This window comes from Ziziphus jujuba, chromosome 3 (assembly GCF_031755915.1).
Source record: "Ziziphus jujuba cultivar Dongzao chromosome 3, ASM3175591v1".
In the NCBI taxonomy this organism is placed as follows: domain Eukaryota; kingdom Viridiplantae; phylum Streptophyta; class Magnoliopsida; order Rosales; family Rhamnaceae; genus Ziziphus; species Ziziphus jujuba.
In genome coordinates this window covers 20,377,963-20,389,028 of record NC_083381.1, presented here as the reverse complement: position 1 = coordinate 20,389,028, position 11,066 = coordinate 20,377,963, and the positions used below count along the sequence as shown (strand labels likewise).

The 11,066-nt window shown below is 36.8% G+C and overlaps 1 pseudogene; it reads left to right on the top strand.

The window, feature by feature from the left end:
- Nucleotides 1-414: 414 nt before the first annotated feature.
- On the top strand, nt 415-4,572 carry LOC132803144 (uncharacterized; annotated as a pseudogene).
- The last annotated feature ends 6,494 nt before the right edge of the window (nt 4,573-11,066 follow it).

Genomic DNA, 11,066 nt, shown 5'->3' with positions numbered 1-11,066 from the left:
TACTCCTCCTCTTTCTCATCCTTCTCCTTTTTATTCTTCTTCTTCTTGTTTGCAATACAATCCAGCAGGTATCTCATGGTGGTTTGCACTTGCAGATTGGTACAACCTAGCATAAGGTCCCTCTTCCTTTTCTTCTTCTTCACGATACAACTCTATAAGTACCTAACGGTGGTTTGCACTTGCAGATCGGTACAATCCAGAATAAGATCCGCTTCTTCTCCTTCTTCTTCTTCAATATGATCCATGATTTGCAGATCAAAAAAGGAAAAAAAAAAAAAAAAAAAAGCAAATCGGTACAACCCAGATCCCGGATTTGCAGATGGAAAAACAGAAAAGAAACCTTCTTCTTTCTTCAATCTTTGACTTTTAATAATAGTAATAACAAATAAAATACAGAGAAATTATAATCAATATATGGATGACATATGCCTGGCTGCTGTAGCATGCGCTATAAGTTTGGAAAAGTTGCCACAATTCGTCTAGATATATACATACAATAATGACCAAAACAAAAAGAAAGATATAGATTATAACTCGTTTAGCTATATACAAGCAATAACAAGTGTTTAGCGACAAAAATGGATTTTTCCTGAATTGCGGACTCTGTTTTTAAGCCTATAGGACCCAGATTCTTTATACTGCAGATATTAGCTTTGTGATAATGCGTTTGGAAAATTTTTCCTGATTGTTTTGTTCTTCAGTTCTGGAACTGGAAGTGGGTCTTTAACAACATCACTTGCAAGGGGACGGCAGCTCCTTTAGGACATGTTTATACATTTGATTTCCTTCAACTTGGAGCAGCTTCAGCAGGTAAACCGAAAAGTGAAGAACAATCGTAAAGTACATTCTAGTTCTGAAAAACATTTATTTGACAAGGAAAATTTTTGAAACCCTGTACTGAGAAAGAGCTTTAATTTTGTAAAGCTATTTGCTAGAGAAATTATAAGTCATACGCTCTAATCAAGTAGAATATCAGTATGTTATCGGTATGTATTAGAAGTACTGAAAAATTAAGCTATATACTTGTATAGAGAAGATACTGAGAAGATGGGATTAAGCAGCAAGGCCAATGTAGCAGTTAGGGATACTCGGAGTGATTGATTTCCAGATCAATCTTCTGGAATGGCAGATTCTGTGTTCCTTGAATTACCTCAATCCTGTTTGGCCATTCATTTAGCTGGAAAAAAAAAATGTTGAAACAAGATGGGATCTAATTGTGTTCAGTTTTCCTGTGTATATAGCAAGTTCAACGTTCGTGCAAAATTCTCAAATCAAATTTTGCAGGTAACGTTTTGTGTCAGGACCCGTCCAGAATTCCTTCCCCGGAACCCTAGACAGCCCTGATCCCAGGGAAACCCTACCGAACTCTCCAACGGAAAATCCGGCAGAGCCTCCCCAAAGGGATTTACTTACCACAATTTACCTGCACTGAAAACACACTTCTAAAAACATCCCCTTATTCCTCCCACATTACTACAGATTGATTCCACAAATTACAGCACTCCAAAATAAATACAGTAATCCAGTGCATAATAAATACAACAAAAGTGAAAGAAATATTACAACTGCAATAAAAGAATAACGGGTACTGCCGAACTAAAACAGCGAGGAAGATCAAGTCCGCTCCGAATGAACACCGACAACCTGGTACCTAGAGGAACGGAATTTAAGAGTGTGAGATGCTAATCATCTCAGTGAGCGACCCTACTACTATACCATATAATATCACAGTAATAAGTATAAATAATAATTATTTCCAATAATTTCTCTCAAAACCCTTACAATTCTCTCAGTTGGAAAGGTTCCCCTTTTAAAACATTTTCACAAAACCCTTTATTCATATTCCCCGAAAACCAATACATCAAATAAATATCCGAACAGTAATAGTAATTTTAATTCCACTACAGTTTTAAAACATTTTATTCTTAAAACACAGTTCCGAAATCAGTTGATGCACCCACTATATACCAGTGGCGCCAACAGTACCCAGCGTCCCAAGGTACCGCCAGACAGGAGGTTATAGAAAGAAACCGGCATACGGTCGCGTGGCGTCCCACTGCGCCGCTGCTAACCTGGTGTCCCGGCCAATGGGGGGTGGCCACCCTCTCCGATGGCATCCACAGGACACCCTCATAATATCACCTGCGCGCTACTCACACCCACCTGCGCGCTAATCATATCCGTGTGCACAATATCCATATCACATATACCATATCACATAATCAGAACACCAGTACGTGCACGGTGCATCTAAAAATTATAAAATCCATAAATTTAAATTATAAAACAAATTTCACATTTTTCATAAGCATAGCGGGCATAATCCATCCGCTTGAACCGGGAAATTCTCCACAATTTCTTTATAATTAATACCATAAATTCCATGATTTTCAAAACCACCAACTTCCAAATCCATCAATTTAAATATCCACATTTTTCCAAGCATAAATAATTCTCGAAATATCATAGTCAAATCTCATAATATTCCATGGGCATATTTTATAAAAATTGAAATCAGCAACATAACCAAATATTTTCTTTGAAATATTTGAAAATCAAATCGTGCCCAATTTACCATTAAAACCACACCAATTTCAAAATCCTCAAAACCATAAAATAATTCCACACGGCATAAATTTGTAGAATTCGCATTTTCTTAAATCCAATAAATTCATAAATAATTCTACAATAAATCCAATAAATATTTGGCACATAGAAATTAAATTCCAAATATTTAATTCACACATAATATATTCATCAATTAAATTCCCCAAAATTAATTTGAAGGTGGGTCACTCACCTGGAGCACGCAATTAACCCACGATCCACTACGGGATCAATTCTACAACTCACCGGTGCTCCTAGAACAAATTTCACAGACAGTCAAATAAATTAATATTTTATTCGGGTAAATAATACCCGATACCCGGGGGGTCAAAACACAAACGATATCTAGAATTTACGAGTTATATACCGAATCGAAGCTCGAGTGATGCTAATCACAGATCCGGTCTTAATTTTCGATGATCGTACCCGACGGGGTTTGAATTTCGTCGGGAAGCTTTTCGGGTTTCGGCTTCACAATTCTCCCAAACCGTCGCGAATTGGCGGAAACGGATGCCGGATTCAGGTTCAGGAGGTCGAACACAGCGGACTGGAGCTGGCCGGAATTTCGGGTACTCGCCGGAACAGTAATTTCCGGCGGGCCGCCAAGGTCACCGGCAACCGTCGCCGGCTGCGCGTGCGTGCGGTGGCTGTTGGCTGTGAAATTTTGCAGATTTGTAGATCGTGAGGAGAGCAATCCAACGGGACCGACGGTGAGCAAAACGGAGGTCGGACGGCGGAGAAATCACCGTTTGAAGATTTCCGACCCCTCGCCGGAAAACGCTCCGATCCCGGCGCGTCGGTGGTCCGATGGCCGTGATTTTTGGTGGGTAGGCCGGACTTGAGGAGAGGATCAAGGCTGTCAGGCGCGTGTGGCCGGAAAATGGCCGGAACAGTGCCGATTCGTGGTGGCCGGCGGTGGAGGGGGAAAAATCGCCGCCAAACTTCGGACGTCCGATCCGGGCGCGTCCGGCGGCCGTTCGCCGTGAAATTTGGAGGTTTTGCCGGAAATGAGGTGGGCAATCTGGCTGGCCGGTGCATGTACAGTAACTAGGCCGGAAAACGTGAAAATGACCGGCGGCCGGTGACTCTCTCTCTCTCTCTCTCCTCTCTCTCTTTCTCTCTCCTCTCTCTCTTTCTCTCTCTTCCCCGAGTGTTTTAACAAATAAAACCCCTGCATGACACTGTTCATGCCACGTGGACCAATCAGAAACTGACACGTGGCGTTTCACTGTTCACCGACCCAAAAAACATTAAAATAATACGGTATCCGGTAAACTTCAAACGTCCATAACATTTTAACCGGATGTCCGTTTTGAGCGTGCCGCTAGTCTGTGAACTCGTATCGACGAGCACTTCACAACCATGCATGAGTCAAAGCTCAATTCCCCATAAACAAAAAGTCAACTCCAGCACCCCTTGGACAGTTTGGACCGCAACTTGTTTCATCCATAACTTTCAAACCGTAGCTCCGTTTTCGACGTGCTACCAGTCTACGAACTCGTGGCATCGTGCACTTCGCCACGGTACCCTAGTCAACTCAAAATTCTCACCGAGTCAAAAAGTCAACTTTTGACCCCCTTCGGTCAACGGTCAACGGTCAACCTCGGTCAACGTGCACGGATTCCGGTGCGATTTGGGACGGGGTGTTACATTTTTAGTCAATTTTGCTACCTAATTTTGCTTGTTCAACATGTCGATTAATTTTTCTTTTCGTTTTAAGGTATTGATTCCAAACCAAATCAATAAATGTAACATATTCTTGTGTATAGTAGATATAAGGACATTCGGCATCCTCCTTCAAGCATACCAAGTTGAAGAAGGGAAGTGATATATACTGCTGTCATCAGGGTGAAGTGAAGTGAAGGAAGCAATGGAACAGAGAGCATGAATTCTACCATGGTAATGGATAGGCCTTGCAGTGAAGCTAAAGGTCACAGAGGTTTTTTGACATTTGCAAGACTTTAAAATGCATCTCATGAATCGTGAATAATTTAGGAGATTGTAAGTATTCTGTTCTTGCACCTCTTTTGCGATCATTAAAATTTTTTTTCACTTCTTCATGAAAAAACTATGATTAGTGATTTTTGATCTCTTTTAAGGTTCTAAATTCTTGGTACAATTAATTGTTTTACTTTGAATAGCATGTATACATAGTTTATAGTATCATAGTCAATTTATTTATTTATTTTGGGAGTATGTAAGCCAAGTATTAACTCAATTGGATGTATGTAAGTTTTATTTCAATCAGTTAACAAAACATACGTATTTTCAAGATAAATTCCTCAAAAATGAAAACAGTATCTTTATCAACATCAACGTTATGAGATTGAAAGTTTAAATTATGCATCTCAAAAGTACTTAAATTACATCCAAGAAAGTAAACAAGTACAGGAATGCATTCATATGAAGATGCTAGAGGCAACGCACCAAATAAACAGTGGATGATGGGGAGGCACAAGAACATGATTTATATTGAGAAAGACGTCGGTAACACTAAGACCGAAAAAATATGCGTCAAATATGAAGAATAGAGCTAAATGGGTAGAATATAATTTGTATTCTTGATTCTGGTAGTTAAGATTCGACATTTTTAGATATTTATTCAACTATAGGACTACAAATTAAAATCACAGCAAGCAAATTAAAATGACCCAAAAGAAATATCAAATTGTAATCGAACGAAGAAAGAAGTTGAAGTAAAAGTTGAAAATTCCTACATTCTTTCTTTTTATTAGAGCAAGAGAAAAAAGAAAAGAAAAGAAAAGGAATTTAAGATCAACATAATTAAATTGAGGACAAAACCAAATAATACAGTATTAGACTATTAAAATCATATAATTGTTTTATATATTAATTGATTAATGACATTGATATATGTTGAAAAATCATGGAGATCGCATGTTCAGTTAAATCAGTTTCTCTTTGATTAAAAATATACGATTTACTCTATCGCATGGCATGTTGATGCACATGGCCAATTGAACAGTGCCATGTGAGAAATAAATCCAAGCCATTAAAAAAAAAAAAAAAAAAAAAAAGATATCCAATAGGCATTCTCTAAGGTTTTAATACCATGTTTTATTTATTTATTTTTATTTTCTTTTTATCTGCTTCTCACTTTCACTTCCCTCACGCGTACTCTTTTCCAAAGTAACAAACCAGAAGTCCCTTCTCCACTGATCTTACCAGATCTTTCTTTAAAACCAGCTACTTGCATGACTTGAATGTGCAAGAGGAAATGACGCTGATGTGGATAAAAATGGAAGAACGTCATAATTGTAATAACCAATCAAATTTTTAACATCAAAGATTAATATTATTAATATGAAGATTAATATTATGAATTCCTTTTCAACTTTCATATTATATTAAAATTTAAAATTTAAAATTATATTTATCAATTATGAATTTGTAAATAATTTTATCTTATTGGTCGTCTTGACTCTCCGATGGAGTGGGGGCCAGTCAAGTGCGGCAACTGCATGCATGAGACTCAGGAGCCGCCACATGGCCACAGCTTCCTGAGAGCCAATGGAGGGCTGCCACCTTGGTGGAAAACTGTCACCCATTTTACAGGTAATGAAACCCCAAACTCCAACTTGGAATGGAATGTCGACATTCTTGAGATACATGAGGTTGGTGTAAAAGATTAGTAAAAGTAAATAAATAAATAAATAGATATTTTTAATTTTTCAAACTATGGTACGTCTTATTAGTGGTTCCCTTGTGATGATCTCGGGTTAGTTGTTGGATGACAGGAGATTGTGACTGAGATCGTGATTCATGGAGGATCAGATGGTTCACATGAACTTGTTCTATGTAGGGAAGCAGCATCATATTTTTTTTGGTGTTTCACGGGAAGGCTTTTCACATTCGGGAACTGCAGGAGAGATGGAGCCTACGGTGGCATCTTGGAAATTGGAATGCGATAAAAACGTATGTGGTGATGAGAATGGAGGAGTGGTAATTAGCTTTACTGGATATGAATGCATAGTATTTGAGTTAGATAAGGAATGTGGTAGCAATGGGATTAAATAATGAGAGTAATAATGGGGATAGGAGCTGTATTATCTATGGGTTTGATGGGATTTGCTGATGTGGCAGATAAGGAAGAATATGGAAAAATGGACTCTATGAGCTTAAACATGTCTAGATTTGAAAATTCGATTCTGCTGTAAATCAAGACAACGGTACTCATTTAAGAGGGTAAATAGCCAAGCAATATACAGGATTAGGATCGAAACTCTAATTTATATCTTGTATATGGTTTTAATCAAGGAAAATAAAGACATCTAAAGCTTTAAGACCAGAGTAGTTGGGTGGTTTATGAAAAACGTTTTGAAATGGATATGGTTTTAATCAAGGGAAATAAAGACATCTAAAGCTTTAAGAAGAGAGTAGTTGAGTGGCTTATGAAAAAAGTTTCGAAATGGAGATGTATTTTGAAGTATAGATGTGGATAGTTTATTAATGAGATATACTATCCAAAATTTATTTGATAAACCATTTTGAGTGAGAAGAGACATGCATTTTTCCTTGATGTGTCAGTGTCTACTGTAAAACCATTTTTGGGCATATGTGAAGAAGTTAGAAAGTAATGCCATGCCTGACAAAAAAGGATTTTAATTTGATAAATTCTCTACCTTTATCAGAATACATTGAAATATTTGAGATTTAAAAAAACTTTTCCACGATGAAATATACGGCTTTTGTGAAACCATAAGTCCAAAATTTACTCAATAAACAGGTTTGAGTGAGAAGAGACATGTCTTTTTCTCTGATGTGTCAATGTCTACATTCTGCAAAACCATATGCCTGTTTCCTTGATGTGTCAATATTTACATTCTGCAAAACCATTTTCTGGCATATGTGAAGAAGTTAGAAAGTAATGTTTCCCTGATGTGTCAATATCTACATTCTACAAAACCATTTTTGGTATATGTGAAGAAGTTAGAAAGTAATGCCATGTCTGACAAAAAAAGATTTGAATTTGATAAACTCTCTACTTTTGTCAGAATATATCAAAAATTTTTAGGCTTAAAAAAGCTTTTCCACAATGAGATATATTGCTTTGTGAAAGCATACGTCCAAAATTTACTTGATAAACCGGTTTGAGTGAGAAGAGACATGCCTTTTTCCCTTATGTATCAATGTCTACATTATGCAAAACCATATGCCTATTCTCTAATGTGTCAATGTCTACATTTTGCAAAATCATTTTCGACATATGTGAAGAAGTTAGAAAGTAATGTTTCCCTTATGTGTCAATGTCTACATTTTGGTTTTTTTTTTTCATACATGTGAAGAAGTTAGAAAGTAATGTAACACCCCGTACCAAAAAATATACATGATTAAACAAGTTTGACCAAGTGAACAATATATGGGTTCAAGTTGATTTTTTCAATAGCCAATATTTTTGGTTTGACTGAGATACCATTGTATAGATCTCGTCGATACAAGTTTATAGACTGGCGGCATACCAAATTCTGAGTTATGGATAAAAAGTTATGGTACTGAAAAGTTTTAAGCATAAGTTTTAAATCGGTGCCTAAGCCAGTCCCCAGTTTTTATCTGTTACTGAGCCAAGGCTTTATATAAGCCTAGGTAAGCATGTCAAATAGGAAACAAAGCCCAAAATACCCATTTCTTCCCCAAAACCCGAGAAATTCTCTCTTCAGTGGGTACGAACTGGGTCGTTTCGACCCGTTTACATTCGAACCGTGTCATCGCCATTTTGTCCATTTTCGGCCAACCACCACTTACATGGGCCAGCCAACTAGAAAGGTCACTTGAAGGCAAGCTCATCCGTTAAATTTCACGGCAAGAAGCGGCCGGACGTGCCCAGATCGGGCCGACGAAGTCTGCGGCTGCTGGTGAGGTGGGTCACTGGATTTTCTCATTTCTTGGCTATTTCAGGCCAACCCATACACCTTTTCCACTATTTTCGACCCCTCTGAGCTCATTTCCATGGTTATTTTGTCCAGATTCCTCACCGTTTGAAAGATCCAACAACAGAAAATTTAGCCGATGGTTCAACAGTGTTTTTGGGCCACCGGAGGAAACTTTGGACCAAGGTGAGCATACTGGTAGGTTCCTTGTCTCTTGGGCTTTCCGTCAATATAAAGTTTGTGAATGTTGAAGGTCGTTTGATAATTTTTCCATTTTTGGGTCAATTAGTTAATTTTCGGATAAGTTGGGGATTGTGTTTGGACAAAATGGGTCAAATTAGTTAAAATTGTAGTTGAATTAGTGAAATTGGATATTATTAGGACCCATTAGGTGGTTCGATTTCGAAATATTAGGCTTCGGATGAAAATCTCCAATTTTAGGTACTTGGTCCTAAGGACACGCGGTATAATTAAACTGTCCGGTGTCCAATTTATGCAATTTTGTAGTACTGTAAATCATTTTGAGACATTTGGGCTATACAAGTGTCTCTGGTTTAGTTTTTTGAAACCTGAGAAATATTTTATTATATTATAGGCACTCGAGTTGAGCCTGGAGGTGATTCTGTAGAGGAGCATGCGTGAGCATCTACAGTACTGTGAGTGGTTATTAGTTTTAAAAATATTTTGGGTATATAGTATAATATATATATGTGGTTTGAGTATTTTACTTATACCTATCGTTTGATTTAAATGTTCATTCTATAGATGCATGAGGATCTGCTTTTACATATATGTATTATCATTTTATATGACTTTTGTCAATATTTTAAACATTTGGAAATTCTAATGAGTTCATAAATGAACTTGTGGTATTTAAATATTTTGGTATTTGAATTGAGGTTTTAAATCACTTTGGAAATTAATCGATTTGAGAAGGCATATTGAAAATTATATGATTTTAAGCATGTTCAAATATTTTGAAAATTTTTAGATGCTTAAAATCGGTTTATGGTGAATATATTTCATTGTGGTATTTTCTTATTTTAGTAAGAAATCGTGATTTGAAGTTTTTTTTGAAATATTTAGACAAGCGGTTGAGCGTGAATATTAAATTATGATTTATGATACGGTAAGATACTGTATCGGTTATTTTAAATTGCTGTACCGTATAGTACAAGAGTTTGGTTTAGTATTATATTACAGCGCGCTGGGTTTACCACTGTGCCGTGATGTTGGTTTCATCCAACGGTTATCTATTATTACCACGGACTGTGAGGTCGGGTTTATCCGACGGTTTATTATTATTACCACGGTGCTATGAGGTTGGTATCATCCAACGATTTATTATTGCCATGGACCGTGAGGTTGGGTACGTCCCGATGGTTAATTGATATTTCCACGACACTTTTAGTATATTAAGGGTCGTAAGATGGGTGTCTCCCACGGGTTACAGATTGGTACATCGTTTGGTACATTGTGTACATTGAACATATTGTTGATTTACAAACATTGTGGTGATTTTTACATTTTTATATTTATTTGGTGGAACTGTATTTATTATATTTTATGCTCAAATATTTATATCTTGATTTGAGACATTTTATAATATTACAATGACCATTCATTTTATATTTGAGCATTGGTTTTATGATATAGTAAATTGGGATACAAGTTTGGGTTTTGTAAAATGATCTTTAAACGGGAAACTTTTCAAACGAGTGGAACGAGAGGTCTTAAGAGAAAGATTTTTCAGAAATAAATTATTATTTTTCTATTATACTATGCCACTCGATGAGATTTCTTTATCTCACATTTTATTGTTTTAAATTCGTCCCCTAGACCCAGGTAGCTAGTAGCAGTCTACCTCGCACACAGCTTATAGTTTTGTTTCTTCCACGACAGCAGCCGTATTTATCTTTCCTTTATCTACTATTATCTTTTGGATTTATTTATTACTTATTTGTACTCCTGGACTTCGTTGATACTTTTAGAATGCTCTGATTTTAGATATGGGACTCAGTAGAGACCATGGTACTTATGCGTGTAGTTATGGCCTGTAGTACAATAGGCCGGTTGTAGACTTTACGCTATTGTGGATTTATTTATTTATTTTTTTATATACATATTGAGGTATTATTGTTATCGCTTGTGTTTGTTGTCCATGTTTTAAGATGAGATTCCCTTGGATATTCTTTAGGGATTGTCCAGTGGGACTTCACTAGGCGGGGCCACCCGGGGGATCCTGGGAAGGTTCCCGGGGCGGGTCCTATCATGTCTGACAAAAAAATATTTTAATTTGATAAACTCTCCACCTTTATCAAAATATATTGAAATATTTGAGGTTTAAAAAAACTTTTCCACAATGTTTCTAAATTTTATAAATATAGAAAGTACCTTAGATTTGAACTTGGTTGAAATAACCATGCGTACCGCGCTCAATGTGATGGTCCCCAAACACCAGGGTATGATAATTGAAGAGGTTTTGAACTTGACATAGAAAAAATTATTTTGATATCCAGGATTCCTTCTCCATTTTTGTCAAGCTTCCTAATGATTCTCGAATTTGGTATT